Source organism: Sminthopsis crassicaudata, chromosome 4 (genome assembly GCF_048593235.1).
Source record: "Sminthopsis crassicaudata isolate SCR6 chromosome 4, ASM4859323v1, whole genome shotgun sequence".
In the NCBI taxonomy this organism is placed as follows: domain Eukaryota; kingdom Metazoa; phylum Chordata; class Mammalia; order Dasyuromorphia; family Dasyuridae; genus Sminthopsis; species Sminthopsis crassicaudata.
Window position 1 is genome coordinate 22,542,664 of NC_133620.1, and position 21,141 is coordinate 22,563,804.

The 21,141-nt window shown below is 51.6% G+C and overlaps 1 pseudogene; it reads left to right on the forward strand.

The window, feature by feature from the left end:
* Window positions 1-133: 133 nt before the first annotated feature.
* On the forward strand, window positions 134-20,065 carry LOC141541612 (solute carrier family 25 member 3 pseudogene; annotated as a pseudogene).
* Window positions 20,066-21,141: the final 1,076 nt, after the last annotated feature.

Here is a 21,141-nt window from a genome sequence, read left to right on the forward strand (position 1 = left end):
GGGGCCTTCAGTGGCCCCCAGGGCCGGCTGCCACTGGGTCAGGACACGTGGGAGGCGAATTAAGGGCCTGCTGGGCACCTAGGGGCGTGTCTCAACGCTTGGCGTGGACTTCGCTCTGCCGTGCGCGGTTGCTTTGGTAACAGGCGGGTGTGCGCAGCAGTTGAAGTTTCTGGGCGGAGCCCCGGGCTCAGAGCTCGGTGCATGGACGCCCCAGTGTGCGTGGTGCGCTTATTCACCTACTTTCTCGCTTACGCGTGCGTGTACGCCTTCCTACACATGTTGATTTATCTGTTCCACGGCCTCTTCCTGGAGGAATAGGCCGAGCTGCCCCCTGTTCCCTCCGCCACCTCGCCGGGAGCGGGCAGAGTAAGGAGCATCGCTTCCAGTGGGCGCCCCAGGTAAAGGAATTAAGATGGGGTGGGGCCGGGCCTGACGGGGGGCGGGGAAACGCCAGGTGAGTGTAGGGATTGGCCGACTTGGGGCGGGAACTATGACCATTGGTCACTCATTGTAAAGTGGGCTGAAAGGGGACAGGGAGGCCCTTGCAAACTTGCATGAGCTTGGTGATTGGTCAAGAAGGTGTAATTAGGGGCGGGGTCTCAGGAAGCGAGAAATTAAGGCAGAAATGAAGGCTATTGGTCATCCCGGCATAAGAGGGAAAACATTCATTAAAAATGTTTACTGAATATAGTGATTGGCGGAGGCGTTGGAGGCCCAGGGATTGGGCGTTTCAGCACGGGATTTTTTTTCATTGGTCGTTCAGGGCAGTGGAGGCTTAAAAATGCCCGTTGAAAATGGAGATTGGCTGAAGACACACTAATGGGGGCGGAGCTCCAGCACAGGATCCCCATGGTTGTTCACGGCAAAGGTGACGCCCTCAAAGCTGAAAGAACTGGATCTGATCGGAAAGCATGGTTTGAGCAGAGTGATCGGCTTGAGGAGGAGCTAAGGGGCGGAACCACTTCTTCGAGCACGAAGACTATTGGTTCTTTTAAGTAAAGTGACAGAGAAAGAGGCCAAAAGAAGAGTGCTTTATGAATACTGATGGCGTGAAGGAGCAGGGACGGGAGCGGGAGTCCTGGGCTCTATGCTCAATAACTTTCCAAGTGAGAGCCGAGGAGGTTGGAGCAGGGCTGGGAGCTCTGAGCTGACTGGAAAAAGAGAAACGGCTGGGCTTGTGGAGAAGGGGGCGGGGTAGTGTTGGTGATTGGCTATGGGAGTGCAGAAAGAACAAAGCATTAGAAGTGGGGTGTGACGCCGGGCGAATGACGTCACCATCTGTCCTTACTGTAAAATGAAGGCCTTCCAGCCTCTCCTTTCCCAGCCTCACTCTCCCCATTTAAAAACTGGAATTTGAGGCTTGAACTGGAGCGATGGTCTCAGTTTTCTAGGCCCTCTAGCTTTTTCCCACTCTCCCAATTTGATTATTGGTTTAAAATTGTTGAGAGGATGAATTGGACAGGGTGGGGATGGATGTAAGGATTGGCTGAAGAGATGGGGGAGGGAAAGGAACCCGAGAGTAACCCCTTTGGTTGCCCTTAAGGGACGGAGCGGGGAGGAAGATGGTCTTCAGCTCAGGAACGTAGCACTCTAGGAAGGAGGGAAATGGAGCATGATGACTTTTGGTTCAAAAACTTAGGGAAGGTGGGGGGGAGAAGGCAAGTGTGATTGGCTGAGGAAGTGCCAATCAAGGCTTTGCCGCAGAGAGGGAGAAGACTGATTGGAGGGGAAGTGTTGGAGGGAGGGAGGTTACAGGATAAAGGATGTTGATTGGCTAATGATGTGTAGATGATGATTGGTTTAGGAAGGGATACGGTGTCTAAATGGCAATTGGTTAAGGAAAAGAAAGACCAGTGTCAGGGATGATGATTGGCCACCGGGAAGCCCTGCGTGAAGATGATGATTGGCTAAGAGAGGGTGGTTTCTGGGAGTGGGAAATTGAGCACAACGACCATTAGTCGTGGTCATGGAGGGAGGTGGGCTAAGCCAAATGGACTGGTTTTAGGGGAAGCAGGTGGACTCTATTGGCTGAGGGGAGGTGAGGTATCGCAGTACCTCGGGAACTCTTGTTGCCCCGGGCTCATTTCGCACCTATCTGAGGGGGGAAAGGGATCCTCCGGCAGTCCCCTGAGGCCCAGTGTCGAGTGGCAGCCTAACGGTCTTTGCCAGCCTCTGAGTCCGTGGCCATGGCCTCGTTATCCAGCAGCACATGGGCCGCTGCATCGCTCAAGGACCGCTCGTTCATCTCATGGGCCAGGGACCGGGGGCAGTCGGAGTACAGCTGCGAGTTCGGCTCCTTCAAGTACCTGGCGCTGTGCAGTCTGGGCGGCGTGCTGAGCTGCGGCATCACGCACACGGCCATCGTGCCCCTGGATCTGGTCAAGTGTCGCATGCAAGTGGACCCGGTCAAGTACAGCGGCCTGCTCAGCGGCTTCGGCTTGACGCTGCGCGAGGAGGGCCCGGCCGGCCTGCTGCGCGGCTGGGCGCCCACGCTGCTGGGCTACTCCATGCAGGGCTTCTTCAAGTTCGGCCTGTACGAGGTGTTCAAGCTGCGCTACTCCGAGCTGCTGGGGGAGGAGGCGGCCTACCAGTGGCGCACCAGCCTCTACCTGGCGGCGTCGGCCAGCGCCGAGCTGTTCGCCGACGTGGCGCTGGCGCCCATGGAAGCGGTGAAGGTGCGCGTGCAGACGCAGCCGGGTTTCGCCACCACGCTGCGCCAGGCGGTGCCGCTGATGCTGGCCGAGGAGGGCCTGTGGGCCTTCTACAAGGGCCTGGGCCCGCTCTGGATGCGCCAGATCCCCTACACCATGATGAAGTTCGCGTGCTTCGAGCGCACGGTGGAGGCGCTCTACAAGCACGTGGTGCCCAAGCCGCGCAGCGAGTGCACCAAGGCCGAGCAGCTGGCCGTGACCTTCGCCGCCGGCTACATCGCCGGCGTCTTCTGCGCCGTGGTCTCGCACCCGGCCGACTCGGTGGTGTCGGTGCTCAACAAGGAGAAGGGCAGCTCGGCCCTGGCCGTGCTGCAGCATCTGGGGCCCGTGGGGGTGTGGCAGGGCCTGGGGCCGCGCATCCTCATGATCGGCACGCTCACGGCGCTGCAGTGGTTCATCTACGACGCCGTCAAGGTGTACTTCCGCCTGCCGCGGCCCCCGCCCCCGCAGATGCCCGAGTCCCTGCGCAAGAGGCTGGGGCTGCCGCGGGAGGGCTGAGCGCCCGTGGTGGGAGGGGAGAGCTCGGTGTGGGGGAGGGCCGCGAGGGACAGGGGGCCCAGCTCGCCAGGGCTGGGGGGGAGGGGGAAACGAGTGTTTGCTCCTCTTTTGGGGTGAAGGAAAAACTGGGGAACGGCCGTATTCTCCCTTGCCTTTGTCCTCTTCACGATGCTGCTGTTGTCTGCCGGCGCCCCCAAAGAACTGCTGTGATTGGATCCAAAGGCGAGGAGACTTGGGACTTTCCGAGGGGAAAAAGTAAAGAAAAATCTTTGTTCTCCAAAATGTTGCTATTCCCTCACCCTTCAACCACCACGCGGGCAGAGAAGAACATCCTACCTTTTATACATGGAAACAACAGCCTTGCAGACTCTTGAGGTTTTGTTATTCTGTTGAGTAAGAAGTATGATTTTGTAACCATCTGGGGGGGGGGAATCAAGTTCACTGGTCAATTCTTTTTAATATTTCTATTTCAGTAATAATAGTTAGGCTGCACGTGAAGTCAATGTTCAGTTTGCTGTAGTTCACATGTTTGTTGTTTCTCTGAAATAAGTGGGGAGGAAGTTTTAGCTCTATCCCACGATAGTCTTAGAGGTGTAGGATATTAAACTTACCGCTACACATTTGTAGCACGTTGGATTATTAATTTTTTGGTTAGCTGAAAATGTTAATTTGAACAAAATACTTGAAAAAAAAAAAGCCTTTTCGACTTTCCATGAGCATGTTTGAAATGTTTTGAATGGTAATAAAGACCATGGTAGATAATAAGGACAAAGGTAGTCAAGACTTGTGAATTTAAAAAAGTGAAACTTGTTATTTCTCAGTTTTCTTGTCTCCAGTTTTCTGAAATCATTCAGTGTTGAGTGTTTAAAAAAAAAGACAAGACGACCTTGTGTTGGAATGTTTAGGCTTTTCATTGCATTGGACATTTTGGATGGAAAATCCAAACTGTTCTTTTAAGTAGTAGTGGTGATACAATCGCACTTTACCAAACTTCCATTGACAGAGACGTGTATTGCTCACCACAGTTGCCACATAACTGAAGTGCTAGTAGATAGTTGCTCTGGCCAATAATTTACCAAGTAAACTACTTTTTTTTTTTTTTTGGGGGGGGGGGCTGGGGTAATTAGGGTTAAGAGACTTGCCCAGGGTCACATAACCAGGAAGTGTTAAGTATCTGAGACCAAATTTGAACTGGGATACTCCTGACTTTAGGGCTGGTGGTAAACGACTTCCTTATAAACAACTTAGGGAATTGCTTCAAATAGTGTGAAATCTCCGCATGGAAGCTAGGTGAACCGCGCTGTGCAATTCTGGCAATTCTTGGATGAGGCATAAGGCCCCTGCAACCCCACGACATCTCTTTTTGGGGTGGGGTGGGGAAGGAGCACTCTAGGAAACTTCTGTAGTATCCCAGAACTTAGACAATGTTAAAATCAAGCCAAAAACCATCTGTGTTTGATCCAGCAATTTCTCATTTACCTGGATTTCGAATTCGGCTTTTCATTGACATTATTTAATACAAATAATGGACTCTGGTGCCGGCTAAGATTACAGATACAGAATATAATCATAAGATCAGAGCTGCAGGGCTTGAAAGACCCATGAGGGAGGCAGTCTGGCCTTGTTTGAAGAGCATTCATGATAGAAACTGAGATCAAATCCTACTCTTGACATTAGCTGAGACCTTGGGCAATTACCCTTCTTGTGGGCCTCAGTTTTCTCATCTGTAAAATGAGATTAGACTTGGCCACAGGTCCCTTCCAATGCTAATCTTAGGATCATTCTCCCCCCAGATTCACTGATCCCACATCCCATGCGATCCTGCTGCCTTTGTAGCTTAAGAATTCGGGATTCAGAAGATCCGAGTTTCCATAGTTGGTTCTTAGAGTGGACTCTGTGTTTGTTTGGTTACCGTCTCCTGCTTCAGGGGGCGGTGGTTTATCCTGAGAAGAGAACAGAGCTTCCTTGGGGTCCGGGGTCCAGCCCTGCTATTGGCCACCCCGACCTCATTTTTCTTAGCAGTAAAATTGAGGGGGGGATGATTGTCAAGCTCTGTAAGCTCCCTTCCCGTCCCAGATCCACGTGTGTCCCAGACAAGAGGCCTTGGAGCCGAGTCACCCTGTGATCTGGAAATCCCTTCAGAGGTATCATTTCATAGGCCTCCAGGGGCCTCTGGCTTTCCAGCCGCTTGGTGGTCTGACGGCCGGACCAGGACCAGAATGCTGGCTGGGGGACCTCTTGCCTTCCCTCCATACTGCGGGCTGCCTTTTCAAAAAGCTGCATAGACCGGGATCAGGCCGGCTAACGTGTGCACTCGGAACTTTGGTGAAGCTGCTGGACTGGAGCACGAGCTCATGTGCAGTGGTCCATCCCGGATGCCTGGGGGTGCCGGGGAGTTGGGGATGTCACTGAAAGGGGGCTCAGGGAAGGTCGGACAAGACCGAGCCCCACTTTGTTGCCTTTCATTCTAGTCTTTTTAGCTCCCAAGAAGCCGGTTCCCAATGTTTCTTTTTCCCCAGGTGACGGGTAAAGCAGCTTTCTGGAGGATATAATTAATTTCATGACAACCAGTGGTGATGTCAAGCACTGAGCAGTCCTTTGAGAGGTGAATAAGGGGGGAAAGTGGTTGAGTACTTGAAAAACAAAGGCCATATTTACATGTTAATGTCACCAGTGATAAAGATGGGGAAGAATCGGGGATAATGATTATAATAATGTTATGAATATTTTTCCCAAGGCATAAGGGAGTCTTTAGAAGATGTTTCTTCCAGCCCTTCCTCTAATTTCTCAGTTTTCAAAGGCAAGAATAATTACTTGAAGCAAAGGCTATCTCATCTGAAGGCAGCGCTTTGTTTTCTGTGGTCTGAAAGATGAATGATTTCTTGATTATATGCAAAGAACTGTTCTTAAAGGGGATTTTTAGCATCATTTACGAAGGTTTTTAAATCTTTTTTTGTCTTCTTGAATCACCTCGGAGGGGGGAGTGGAACATAACCTCAGTAGATTTCTTTTATCTGTGTATTCAAGCACAGAATTCTGTGAGCTCATTATCAAATGGGCTTCTGCTTTTCCCCATTCTTTTGAAGCCTACTGCTTCCCAAAATTTGTGGAAAGGAGCTGCTTTTAATTTCATGGAGGGAAAAGGATGAATACCTTTAAGCAGACCTCAAAACCAAAGTCAAAATGGAGGTAAATGATGTGCAGGTGAAGGAGTGTTCTAAATGGCTTCCTCTTCACTCCCATTTCCAGTTTTCTTCATGGAAGATTGGGGGATTTAATGGGGGGAGGGGCCCCTAAGGTGAAAAGGCAGGTGTCAGTGACTGCTAGGACTGTCACTGGTGGGATGTCTATGAAGGGAAGTGCTTTCAGGATGGAAGTATGGTCCAAGTGTGGTCTGGTCTCCTTCTGTGGGACCCTGGGACCCAGACTTGGGAGAATGAGCCCATGCTGTGAAGATGGCTAAACAACCACTAGCAACCTCCTCATAAAGGAAGCCTGAGAGTGTCGAGAAGTCTTATGGCTGAAGGGTCCAAAGGCATAGAACATGCTTTAGACAATCCCAGAGAGGGGTCAGGGGGCATTCCCAGGGTCACTTCAATGGGAGTAAGTCACAGAACTCGGAGCTGACTTTTTGTAGGTATCAGATACTAGCTAGTCTAAGATTAAAAACAAACAAAATCTGTAGTACTGATTTTTATTTTCAGTGATTTTTAAAACATACCGTAACTTAAGATAACACTAGGATGGTACCTAAAATTATTCCAAGTCTTAAAACATGTAGCAATAGCAACTGGCCCTATAGTTTTATACAGGGAATATATAAGGAACTCTGGATAAAGAAGCTCCCCCTACCATTCATTATCCCTGATTTCTCCGGGGTCTATCTGATGAACAGAGGTCTGCGTGTTGGCTCTCTCATTAAACTGTGGGCTCCTTGAGAGCAGGGCCTGGCTTTTGATTCTCATATCTTGACATACTCAGTGCCTGGCATATAGTAGGTGCTTAATAAATGCTTATTAACTTAGCTTTCTTTTACAACTCATGGGTGTCAGACCCAAAGAGAAACTGGACCACTCACTAGTCTGTGCATAAGCAACATTATTCTTGGGGAGCCCCACATTGACTTGATTTTAGAATGTGTTATATATATTTTTTTCCTGTTTTATTTTGTAAAAATCTTTCCCAGCTATACTTTAGTATCTAGTTCCTCTGGGGGTGAGGAGTGTGGTGAGTCTCTTGCAGCAGGTAAGCTGAGTCCCAATGATGAGGTAACATGAACCCAAATAATGAGGTAACATGATGAGGTAAATACAAAATAATGAGGTATATACCTCAATAGGATTAAGTGAGGTATGGCGGCAGGATTTGGGGTACAGGGAGTCACATGGAGCTCCCTTGCAACCCCCTTAGCATTCGGCACAAGGATACAAAGTTAAATCAGGTCTAGTGGTGCTGAGAGTTCCCTGTAAATGAATTTACAGGCCGAAAACCTAGATGGGTAAAAAGATGTTTATTACCAGATTTGGAAGCAAGGTGGAGGTCTGGTTAGTAAAAGGCATTAGAGAGAGGAAGATATATGCCGAAAGCGGCGGGTACAGAGAATCTCTGATGCAAGCATCTTGGCTGGCATCTTTCAAATCTCTGAACCAAAGATGATTCTAGCTTTGCTGCTTTTTATCTGCTCGAAGAAGCAATGGGCGGATTCCTGGAAAGCCAGATTTTTAGCTGGCTTTTCAGACAGTTGGGGATGGGGTTATCCAAGCCAGCTCAGATCCGGTGGGGGGGGCTGGGTACAGCCCAAACTGGTTCAGATATGGATCTTTTCCCCTAGGAATATCTTGTCCCAAAGGTAGATGAAACAAGGAATCTTAAAGGGGCTACGCCCGCTACACCAACTCTGGCCTAAGTGACTTGCCTAGTCATACAGCCAGTAGGGGTCAGTGGGTGGGTCCCAGTGAGACTTAAACCCAGATCTTTTCGTATTTGAAGTTGGCCCTATCCACTAATGGGTCAGCCAGATGGTGCATGCTGGGCCTAGAGTCAGGAGGTCTGAGTTCGAAATTGGCCTCAGACATTGGCTGGGTGACTTGGGGCACTTAATCCTGTTTACCTCAGTTTCTTCATCTGTAAAATGAGCTGCAGAAGGAAATGACACCAGCGTCTGACAAGAAAACCCCAGATGGGGTTGCAAAGAATCAGACAAGACTGAAATGACTGAGCAGTGATGCCCCACTAAGAAATGTGGCCTGGTGGACTTATAACGCATAATAAGTAGGAAATAAAAGGACCACTTTTTAGATATCTCCAGAATGGGAATTTGTTTTGCTTGACTGAGTATTGTCACAAGGGCTTTGTGGTTTTTTTCTTTTTTATCTCAGTAACGATTAAGTAGGAAGGAGCAGAAGGCTAGGAGCAGGTGGTGGTGGTGATGGAAGTGGTGGGAAGAGGAGTAGTAATAGTAGCAGAAGCAGCAGTAGTAGTAATAATAATAACAGTGTAGTAGTAGTAGTAATAATAGTAGTCGGAGTAGGAGTAATAGTAGCAGTAGCAGCAATAGTAATAGCAATAGTAATAGTGATAGTAATAGGAGGAGGAGGAGGAGGAGGAGAAATAGTAGCAGTAGTAATAGTAGGAGTAGGAGTAATAATGATAGTAATAGTAGTAGTAGTAATAATAATAAAGGAGGAGGAAGAAGAGGAAGAGGAGGAGTAGTAATAGTAGCAATAGGAGGAGGAGGAATAGTAATAGTAGCAGTAGCAGCAGTAGTAGCAATAATAACAGTGTAGTAGTAGTAGCATCAGCAGCAGTAATAGTAGCAATAGTAGTAGTAGTAGTCATAGTAGCAGCAGTAGTAGTAGCTGTAGTAATTGCAGTAGCAATAATAATAGTAGTAGTAGTAGTTATAATGAAAAGATAATTGAAGCATCTTTTTAAAAATGCATCTTTTTTTTAAAAAAAGGAGAGAACAGAAGAAAGACAAGAATCACAGAAAGGCAAAGCTACAGGCCTGCCCTAGTCTGCATTTTCAAAGAAAAGCAAGCTCTCCAGAGTTTCATGCACAGTCCAAGTACAGTGACTTGGTGCTTGAGTTTAGAAATACAAGAAATACAATTTAGGAATAAGTGATGATCCTGAAAATAAACTTTCCGATAAACATCAGCATGACAGCATGAGGGAAGTAGGCCTATAGCTGTGCCTAATGAAGAGGCCCCAAAAGCCTTTGGGGAGGTAGGCCACTGGCCTCGGGGAAGTGTTTTGCCTTTCCTCCTGAGTGGGTTTCTGTTAGGATTATAAGGTGCTAACTCAGGTTGTCTAAACAATTCTCTAGCTCAGAATTCACACCTTTAGTTCAAACCTTTAAAAGGAGTTTACACCTTTAGACTTCTGAAAAGGAGTTTACACATTTAAAGGAATTTACACCTTTAAAAGGAGCAAGTTAATTGGCTGTAGGCATTCTCACAAGCCCATTCTCTTCAAGGATAAAAGAAGGCAACATTGAGCCTAGACTGGGACATTGAGTTGGGATGGGAGTCTGGATTGAGTCAAAGAGAAGACTTCCTGTGGATTCGCAAGTCCAGCAATCCCACACTTTTGGAGGGGAAGGCTCCAGAAGCCTCCCAAGAAACCTGCTCACAGAGAAAAGGATTCACACAGAAACCTCCTCCCAAAGAAGGATTATAATTGAGAGACCACAGGACGTTACAGGTTTCGAAAGCCTTACAACCAGGATTTAGAGCTGCCAGGACTTCAGGAGTCCACCGAGTCCAGCACCCTCATCGTACAGATGAGTGGCGAGGGCCCAGAGGCTGTGCTTGGCCCACAGTCACACAGAAATTTTTAAATTCACCTGGCTTAGCCACTGTGGGAGAGGCCAGCAGCAGGGCTATGTCAGGATCATGTCAGAAGAGGCTTATCACTGAGATTTCCTAATCTCCATATAACACTATTACAATGGTGACAGTCACTATTTGTATAGTACCTTAAGGTCTGCAGAGCACTCGCATATATATCATCTCATTTGATCCCTCTTCCTCTGTGAGGTAGGTGCTTCTATTCACGCCCATTTCACAGAGAAGCCAGTCACAGAGTATCTGAAGCAGGATTTCAACACGGATCTTCCCAGCTCCAGGTCTACTTCCTTAGGCATTGTGCCATCTACCTATCTCATGGTCCAAGAACATTGTATTCTAAATTAAATTAGCTAGCATCTTGAAGTAAAATTAAGAGAAATTAAGAAACTAAGAAAAAGCACATTTCACCATTTTTAGCGTATGTCTTTAGTTTTTGTTTTTCATCCTGTGTTTTTCCTTTCCCCCTTCTAGTTTGGCCAGAGACAAGCTGTCTTTCAAATTCTCTACTCCTGGAGAAATCTAGATGATTCCCCCAATGAATCCATCTGAAAAAGCCAGATTAAAAAAAGCCATCAGGCATTGACTGATCCCTGATAAATTCTCTGTAAGTACTATTACAGTCAAGCAAACACAAAACCTGTGGGTCTGTTCCAGGAACCCTCTGGGCTAGAGCTGAATTCCTGACAGTCCCTAGGTGGAGAGCCTCCCGGTGACCCTCAAACTCATAGCCTCATTTTTCCCATCCCTGGGACTTCTCGGGGCTTCTCCCTCCTCCTCCTTTTGCTTTTAGACTCTGCTGACTTGCTGCCTCCATTGCTGTGTGTGGCCATGTAGCCAGCAGGCACCCTCGGGATCTGAAATGAGAGGCAGAAGCTGCCCCTCTCCCGGGGTGCAACTGGGCTAGACGGGTCGTTGGCCGGCTGGGAACAGGTGAAGTTCTGTGCTGCTGCTAGAACAGGGCAAGACTGAGGAACTCGGCTACATTTCATTAAAAACACATCACCAAACAGTTGTTTAAAACTCAGATTATGAGAATTAGATAAATCGAACCACAAAATAAATAAGAAAGAAGTTAAGGAGATAACTAGAATTTATAAAAGTTCAGTATGAGAGATTTGTGGAGAAAATTGAATGTGAATGAAGACAGAAAGGAGTTTACTTTTTTCTCGACGGTTCATGGAACCCATACAAAAATTGACCATATATTAAGACTTAAAGACCTCAAAAACTAGAGTCTGCCCATTCCAAAGTGGTTAGTCCACGATGAGGATGTAGTATATCAGGAAAGGGAAGGAAACCTGTCTGGAGGTTTTGTGGTGTGGAAGCCTTCCATGGCAAACCCTATTTCCTCCTGACCTTTGTACAAAGGACCCTGTGACTTTTGATGAGCAAAAAGCAACGGGGACACACTGGACTCCACATAAGAAAAAGTCTTGGTCTGATGATTCCCACGAAATGAAATCCCAACAAAGTGGACACTTATCTGTTCTTTCTAACAATTGAGGACAGAAGCATATGCTGGATCCTGTTCTGGTCTCAGAGTGTGAATTCATGAGAGCAAAGGGTTTATTGAAGCCCGTAAGGAACGTAAGGACCCCCAGCATTCAGGGAGAGCACCATTGGGGAATGCTGATGATCCTGGCGGGGGACTCCCCCACCCCGAGGAGCCGAGGTCCGAGCTTCAGCAGCCAGCCTCGGCCTGGCACAGGAGGAGTCCCTGCTTCTCGGGGCGCCAGCTGAGATTCTGGGAAATGTTTCCAGTCGTGGTCTTAGGCCTTCTTTTTCTGTAGGTGATGCACTGAACAGAAAGTCGTGCACTTGGAAATGGGATCTTTCTTCACCATTTGGCGGAAAGCCTTTTCTGAGTCTTGGAAAGCTAAGAAAGTGCTTTGGCCCCTGGAGCGGTGATGGGAGCAGAAGCACCAGACTCCCCTATGGGTAACGCTGTGTTCTGGAAGGTACTCTTGGTCTCGTGGGTCCTCGGTTAGTGGGGAGGCAGGTTAGAGATCCCAATGTCATTGAGGAGTGATGCAGATGGAGGGGCTGCCCCTCCTCTCTCTGGGCCTCCCCTGGTGTAGGAGGATCAAATGAGATAAAGCAGGTAAGGGGCTTGGAAACTCCGAAGCGCTGGAGAAGTGACTGTGCCCCCAATTACCCCGTGCCCTGTAATTGGAAGAGCCGAAACAGCCACAGCCCGTGGGGGCCGGGGCGGCTTGGGCCTCTCGAGCCTATGGCTCAGGCCCTCTCGTCTCCCCTTTCACTGTTTGTTCTCCCGACATCTTTTCCTCTGAGGGCACCTCCCAGACTTCCAAACCCTGAGAAGTCCCAGCTCATTCATTTCACAAAAATCAGCTTCCATCTGAGGCAGGTTTCCAGGGGAAACACCTGGAACATGGGGGGTGACTCCTTTGCCATGAGGCGGTCCTCCAAGTTTGGGGGCTCTGGATCGATTCTGGGGGTCTCTAGATGTTCAGTTCTGTTTAATTCAACAAGTATTTAATGAGGGGTCAATTCTGTGTAAGGCCTGGGGCTCAGATGGAGACTGACTGAGTGCTTGCTCTCCGGCCCCAGTGTTCTGATGCAGGGGAAGGAGACTTCTGGACCAAGAGGAATGACAGGGAGATGGAGCCAAGGGAGTGACGCAGAGTGGGGAAGGAGGGCAGCTGCCATGCGACAATGGCGGGCATCTCCGGGGCCTCTGGGAGGGAGGTGAAGTTGCTGACTATGGGGTCTGCTGGGAGAATCGGCGTGGGCTGGGGAGACCGATAGCACCTGCCTCTGGGTGTGTATGTGCGTGTGTGTTCGCACCCAGACCCTCGCCAGACACATCTTCCCTGGCACTGCGTGTGTCCCCAGGCCTCGTCTCCCTGCCAGGTTTGGCTCCATCAAGGAGGAAGTTTGTTTGTAGGGAGAGCCCGATGCCTGGCTCATGGAGTGGAAGGGACGGCCCCTGTGGTGAGGGTGATGTTGGGTAGCTCAGGGGGAGGGAGGGAGACATCTCTTGCTCTTCTCCCCCCATTCCTGTAGGATGGGAAGCAGGTTGATGGGAATGGAGGTCTCTCTGCTCTCCTCAGAGACAGGGGCTTTGGGGTCAGAGGGCTCTCTGCCGTTCCCCAGCTTAAAGAGTGTTTCTCGAGAGCATGTCATCAGATTCCAATGACCTTCTGATCGTTTTGTCATTCGGGGGCACGAGGGGAACCCGAGCCTGTGACCAAAGCTTGGCGTCAGGTGGAAAGCAGGAGGCGAGCCCTGAATCCATTCTCCTTGCTGGTGCCACGCGCTGGCTGAAGGGTCAGCCAGGCCTCCTTTGTTTCTTTCAGGATCTAGTTTGCTTTTCCCCAAACAGGCTCCTTATTGAGGGGTGTCTCTCTTGGGATTAAGAACGCATCTTCACTGGTAAATAACTTAGAGTAAACTTTGACTAGCCTTCATCGGATCCCGAAATGAAATGATAACTTTAAAAAATGCACAGATTGGAGAACTTTTAAATTCTTTGTTTGGCATCGAGTTCACAAGTTCTTAATATTTTTCTACTGAGAGCAAGCATAGAACTTTGATAGAGAGGGGAATTTAGAATCACTTAGTCCGGCCCTCCCATTTTATAGGCAAGGAAAGCGAGTTCCACGTTCAGTAATCTGGAGTTAGTCTCCAAACCAGGACTGGAACTCAGCTCTCTTGGCTTGGACCACTGTTCAGAGCCTTAGTTAGAGTCATGTTTAGCTTGGTATCCCAAATCTTCCTGGCAGTGGGTGCTGTCCCAGAGGGGAACTTGCGGGGCTGGAGGTCTGTGCTGGACTCAGGCCCCCCTTCTAACCCAGAGGTTCTAAGTTTGTAGAACTGGCTCCTCCCTGTTCCCCCTGACGGGGAAAGTTCACAGTGCCCCAGGGAGCCCTACCTTGGTGTCATTGTAACGGGAAATGTTCCTTAGAAAACAGACTTAAAAGGAGGCGTTTCCACCAGAAGCTGACGCAGCCGCCGCGCCCTTTCCCTCTCCTATAGAAAGGCAAAGACTTATGCCCAGAATCCAAGGAGAACAAGTAGGGTGTTCCTACCACCCTGGAACTGGCATTTACCAAATAAACACTTGAAAGGCTGCCCAGATTCCTGTAATCTCATTAATGCAACAAAGCCCCAAGATTCCCACTTACCGTGTAATTTTCAGCTGCCTGATAAACATTCCCTTCCCCCACGCAGAGATGCAGGAGGACCAAGCCCCCCTCCCAGAGGTCAGCACGGCGCTCTGCAGTGTCCGGACACACCGAGGGACCAGGACCCGCATACTTAGCTGGAGGAGTAGGAATTAAGGCCTTCTTGGGTGTTCAAGGCTGCCAAGTGGACCTGACCCGGCCTCTGCTTTTTAGGAAGTTTCCAGTCTAGTTGAGGAGGTGATCCCTAAACACATGGATGACAATTTCCTTTTGTTCTTTGCCTGACCAGTGTTGGACATTTCCTAAATACTTGTGGATCCTTTGATGACCGTGTGACCCTGGGCAGGTCACTTACCTTGTTTGAGGCTCCGGTTCCTTCTCTGTGAGATAGGAGTGGCACCTCGCCATTCCAGTTTGGGCAGCTCCTCGTTGGGAGTTTGCTCTGACTCGCCACCCTTGGCCCCTAGCTCTCCCCTCTGGGGCCCAGCGGCCTGCCCCTTCCACAGGCTGGCCCTTCGTTGGCTCTCACACCTGGTCCATCCTTTGCACCTGCTCTTCTCAAGCATCAGCCTCCCTGGCTGTCAGGACGTCCTCCACCCCTCGATGTTCTTCTTAAAACTGAGGCGCCCAGGACTGAGTCAGATGAAATGGCAGCTGGCGCGTGCCAGGGTGACAGCTAACTGCCAGCCGGGACGACAGGCGGGGGGCCTAGCTCGGGCGCCCAGCGAGTGTCTGACAATGGTGCCGTCATCGGCCTTCAAAAATCAACTGCCTCCCTCCAAACCTCCCAGCAGCCCGGGGAGGAAAGCAGGCAAAGGCCTGTTTAAGCACCTACTGCGTGCAGAGTCCGGTGTGCCCCGACTTGTAGCCAGAGTGTGTAACAAGAGATTGCCCACAAAGGGTTTTCTTACTCGGGGACAAGGGAAAGATCCCGCAGCGTGTTAGGCCAGAAGTCGCTTTTTGTGGCTGCCATCTCATGTTCCCACATATCAGTCACCCACTCCGGCAGCACCGGAGAAGGAAAGGGGAGCCCCCCCATGAGTACTCACTAACTGAGCAGCAGCTGTAGGTGAAAAAATATTCTAATTTATGGGAAGCTTTTCAGTGAGTTGTCACTCGCCGAGGCCGTTTGGAATACTGATTCCCTCTAGGGAAGAGGCGAGGACTTCTTGCTCCTCTTCATGTTGAGAGGCCCAGCGTCCCCTGACCTATGACCTGTGACCTGAGGGGACCTCCAAATAGAACTGGGGTCAGTTCCCTGCCCTCACCGGGTATTGGGGGGATCACCAAGCTCCCCCCATTGTCCTCCATACAACCTCACCGAACCCCAAAGATGCCTCCCTTGTTCTGGTTCCCAGAGCAGTTTCTGGAGCTGCACCAAGGCCTAGATTTAGATTTTAAATGGACTGCCCAGGGTCATATTTGCCTGCTGGTCTGCCCCCCAAAGGGTACTGAGTGAGGGGGCAGCTAGGTGGCACAGTGGGTAGAGCACCAGGCCTGAAGTCAGGAGGACCTGAGGTCAAATCTGGCCTCACTTAACACTTCCTGGCTGTGTGACCCTGCTTCAGGAGAAAAAAAAAGGTCCTGAGTGACCACCATGGGGAAAGGCGCGGACAGGCTTCTGGCAAGGTGCCCGGGGCACCCTGGAGGTGAGCCTCCTGAGAGAGTTAGCTCCTCCTCAAGGAAAGAGGGGGGTCTTGTTGGATAGCTCTGTGGTACGTGCAGTAGCTGAAGTCCTGGATTCAAACCCTGCCTTGGGTACTTGGGTGAGACCCTGGGCAAGCCGTGGTCTCTGACTCCACGTCCCTATCTGCAAAATGGGATTAATGAACTCCTGTAGCATTGACTAAGAAGGGACATGAGGATGATGCTAAACCGCAGGCCGTAGTCCAGATGCCCTCTTCCTTCATCCTCCTTCCCTCGGAAGGGGAAGCATTTGTCCCTGGGCATTAGAAGGCGGTCCAGGAGAGAGATGTGTGAGCTCCGGAGGAGACGGCCCTCCAGTCAGCTCCTCCTCCCCTGGGGCTCTTGGGCAGCCAAGATGGCTATCACCTTTTTTTGTCTCTGGTGGCTAAGGGCAGGAGCACAGCAAGGGGCCTGGTGTGGGAGGCACAGGGCCCATGGGGGCAGGGCTTCCTTCGCGAGGACCCCCACAAGCTCCTTCTAGAAGGGACCATGGTGCAGGGAAAGCAGGATGGGCTCCAGGCTCCAGAGGCCATCGACAGTCCCCAACCCCATCCCCATTTACACATTTTACAGGTGGGGAAACTGAGTCTCAGAAATACAATGTCTCTAAATGTTGAAGCCCATTTTGAATCCAGGTCTTCCTCACTCCAAGGCCCAAATTCTCTGCTATGCCTCAGTTCTGGGAGACCAGTAACTAACGCCTTTGAAACAGAAGAGGTAATATATTTCTATAGGTTATAGTCATTTCTCACTCTCCTCTGCCAGACTGAGACAAAGGTAAACTGGTAAGCAAGAATGGCCCCTCAGAGACCCCGTCCACAGCCTCTCCAGGTCCATGGCCCCCCGGGGGCTCATTGGCAGGACTGGGAGTTGTAAGTGTGAAATGTGGCCTTTGGTTCCAATTCCAACCCAGTAGAAAGATACCGTGGGAACTGGAACGACACCAGCCCTTCGGGGGCGCCGCTCACGCCAGCCAGGACGGGCTCTTCTGTCCTGGGAGACTCTGCTTAATCATCACTGTCTTGGGGCCTTCACGGGTTTTTCCACGATTCAGCCTCCAGCTCCCTTCGGTGCGCTTTTCACTCGGATAACCGTAGTCACTGAGCCCGTTGTCCTTTTGGTTTGGCTTTTTTGGCTCTCTGTTAGCCGGCGGATCTTTCCAAGTCTCTGGATTCCTCGTATCCTTCAGTTTTATGCACAATGACGTCCTATTTTGTCCTCGTCTCATGGTGTGTCCGACTCTCTCCAAATGCTCGCTTCTCATGTGGTTTTCAGTTCTTCGCTGCCACAGAGACGCCTGAATATTTGGTCACATGTCGGACCTTTGTCTCTGAGGCCTTTAACGTCTTGGTGACTTGAGCCCAACTCTGGGATTTCTGGGGCACAGGATAAGGGCAGTTGAGTCACTTGCATAATTCTGCATTTTCCATACCGGACCGCTTCTGAGCCTTTCCCAGCAAGTGCGTCCGCTCGGTGCCTTTCCAGTCCCTCCACCACGGACTATTTCCAGTCCTCGTTATCCTGCCAGTTCTAACGGCTCTAGAGGTGGCAAAGCTCAAAGTCGTTTAGTTGTCACTTCCCTCCAATAAGTGATTTGGAGCATGTTTTCATGTGGCCGTTCTTTAGAAAAGCCAGTTTTTGGACCACTTAGCTGTTGAGGACAGCACTCGGGCCTTTTAGCCAGCAGCCGGCCAGCCGAGAGCAATAGAACGGAGTCTTGGGCAACAGAACCTTCAGTGCCGGACGACTACAGGGGTTTTGTTAAACACGAAGCAGAGCTCAGCTGCAGGCCTCGGCCGGCTCGGGGAGGCTGCAGAGGAGAAAGAGGCCTCGGGCTCCGCCTCGGATGGACGACAGGAAGGAAAAAGACTGAAGAAAGGCAGCAGACTGCGGCTTCCGAGGTTCCGGGAAGAGAACTTGAGCTCATGAGGGCTGAAACCCCAGTTTTGCTTCTCACACCTTGTCATTTGACACCCCTGAGCCTCAGCTGCAGCTTCTGAAAAGGGAGTGTGGTCCAACTGCCCGTGGCTTCCCAGCTTGTTTGGTTTGGGTCCCTTTGGCATGAGACCCGTGAATTAACCCTAAGCCCCAGCGGGTCTCATAACCGGTCCTCGGGATCTAGTGGGTCTGTTGAGTCCTTTCCAGGTCCAGCTCCCAGGTTCCGCGGCCTTCCAGACTGACCCTCCACCATAGCGGGCTGTCCCTGGGCTTGCTTGGATCTAACTGAAATCCGTCTGTTCAGAAGTAACATAAGCGAGCGCTGGGCATAGGACTGAGCCCGTGAGCGTCCCTGTTCCTCGTGAGCAGCGGGCTGGGCCCGGCGTGTCTGATGAGCCAGTGAATGAGGGGGTCACACGGCAAACCATCCGGCCGCCTCCTCATTGATAGGACTGATGGTTGGGCACCAAAGGGGACGGTAAACGTGGGCCACGTGGCGTCTGGGAATCATTTGGGAGCTAAAGAGTGGGATGATTCAGGTGGGTCTGTGCGGGACAGATGAGTGTGGGCAGGGAGCCTCCGCTTGGGAGGCCGGAGGCCGAGGGGAGGCCGCAGCTTCCTTCCTTGGGCTTCTCTTTGCGGCAGTTTTGTTTTTAATTGCAGAGCGTCTGGGTGGGCATTTCTTGCTCCGATTTATATTCCCAATAAAGTTTGCCTTTGTTAAATCCCAGTCATGTGAACAATGGCGGGTTTTAGCCTGGGCAGGAATAATAAATCAGGATCTGGGGAGCTTTGTGACTAAAAAGTAAGACACCAGCAGACAGAAAGTTGTAAGACAAAATGAAGGCAAAATTGTAGGGTTTGAGGGGGGGAGGAAGAAACTGAGGGCCAGAGAGATCTAGTGGCCTCTCCAATGTTACACAGCCAGGCCCGGGCAGAGCCAAGACTCCAGATAGAACTGGGGGCCCAATCTGGGAGGAACAGGAACTGCCTTCAGGAAGTCACAGGGGCACAAGCGGGGGCGTTTCCCCTGGCCCCGGAGGGTAGAGGAAGGGTCAGAGGGAGAAGCTGCCGCCTCTAAGAGGCGGGCCTCCAGGGAAGCGATGGAGTCCCCACCACTGGTGGTCTTCAAAGGCTAAGACATGAGACGACTTTCTACTCCAATTTTTTTGTTTGGTGTGGGGAAATCTGAGGAGACTCCTTTCCCCAGGCTGAGAGGAGCCCCGGGGCCCGTTTTTAGGGCACCCCAGGGTTGCTCCCCGTGGAGGTGGCTCCTCTTGCCCCTGCCCTGGGCTGTCCTTCCCTGTCCAGTGCCCCCCACGCATCCTCCTGCCACCCCAGTGCTCTTGACCAGAGTAAAGGTCCTGCGGCACATGACTTCCTCCTTGCAAGTCTCAGGTTGTTCACTGGGGGTGAGCCTTAGCCAGCATCTTCCATGCCAGGCCCTGTGCCAGGCCCTGGGCTGAGCACTGTGGGTACAGGGCCGGGCCCCCTGCAGCTAGCAGTTTCCCCCGTGGCGATAACAGGCAAACAGCTCAGGGGCTGTAGGACAAGGTGGACAGTGGGAAGACACCAGCATTAAGGGAGACCTGAAGGGGTGATGGGGACGCTTGACAGGAGCCGGAGGCGAAGGGGGTTTTGAAGGAGGGACGAGAGCTCTGGGACAGGAGCTGTGCCCGGGGACAGACCGTCCTGCTCTCAGGGGCTCGCCCTCTAGTTGTGGGAGGGAGGAGGGCCAGGAAGCCCTTGGGTTGCGGGGCTGGGGGTCAGATGTGAGGTAAGGCCAGATGCAGGGCCAGGGTGGGGGGAAGGCCTGGCTGTGCACCCTCAGCTTGAGTCTGTGACTTGGGTCTCCTGCAGACCAGGTGAACCACCCGGCAGATCGGGGGAGGGCGGGGAGAGGGGGCAGCTCCCGGCGGGGGGCAAATGCTGACCATTCTGCCCAGTGGGTCCCGCTCCAAGACTGGCTCCCCTCTCGCTCTCTCCTAGGCCTCAGCCCACAAGACCCGATTTCGGTGAGCTGTGAAGCCGATCCTCTGGGCCCCCTTTGGAGACATCCCAAGATGGACCTTTCATGGCCACAGAAGCCCCGGAGGCGGCTCTGGGCGCCCGGAACTTAAAAATGTCTTTGTGGGATTGTTTGTCAAGGTTTTAGATCTTGTGTTTTCAAACAGCTGCCAGTTGGTATTTGCTTTTCTCTGAAATCTCCAAATTTAATGAAGTTGGAAAAGAATTGCGCGTTTCTGCCTTGTGACAAGGGCCCCGGACTGAGGACAGTTGGCTCTTCGGGCGCCGGCGTGCCCGTGCTCAGTGGAGAGGAATAACCACCCCTGAGTCTCTGCTAACAGCGGCCTGCCACCCGCGAGCGCCGCTTCTTACAGGGACCCGGGATCCCGTGATTATTCTTCTTTCTCGTCGACACCAGCCCAGGTCCCCGAGGGTGCACTCGGGCCTCTAACAGGGCCCGAATGGGGTGGGTCTGGGGGCGCAGATCGTGGAGGAGGCCCTCGGAGTGAGGGTCTCTGTGGGGAATCTCAGCCCAGGGTTGTGTACGAGGCGCAGGTGAGAGGGTCCCGGATCCCGTGGAAACCCTTGTGGTAGTGGATCACGATCCGGCCTAGGACAGCCTCGGCCCTTTTCCACAGAAAATGCACAAACTGGTACGAGGACTGAGGGCGGCCTCAGGCAAGGAGGCAGGGCGCAGAGTGGTCCTGCAGGGTCCCAGCCATCAGCAGCGCTTCCCGGCCTCTCTACAAAGGCTGTTCAGGAGAGCCTACCTGGCCCAGAAAGAGAGGCCGGGGGGCTCGGCCCCTCCCCGGGAGGGCCACACCATCCCTCCACTCGTACCTGCACATTAAAGGAAGCCCGCTGACAAGGGGAAGGGTCACTGGGGGTGCTGGGGAGGGGCTTGAGCGGAGCGGGATACAGCCAGGAAAACATCATTTTCAGACCCCCAACGGGAAAAGAGAAAGACCAACCCCAGTGGAGGCGATTTCCTGAGGGACCGGCCCTGGCCCTTAGGCTGGACCAGGCCCGTTGTTTGGCTCCTGCAACCATGTTATCTGAAGTCCCAGACAGGCCTTTCCTTCTAGTAGAAGTGAGGTCTCAGCCGGGGGTGGGCATCGAAGGCAGGATCGTGGCAGGGCTGGTGCCAGCCAAGCTGGGGAGGAAGCCCTGGGCTTTCTCCGCCAGGAGACCCGTGGGTGCCGGAGGTGCCGGCCCCGCTGCCCTTTGCCCTGGGCCAGCTAAAGCTAGAGCAACTATGTTGATAAGGGGAGAGTCCAAAGGGCTACTCTAATAGTAAGGGGT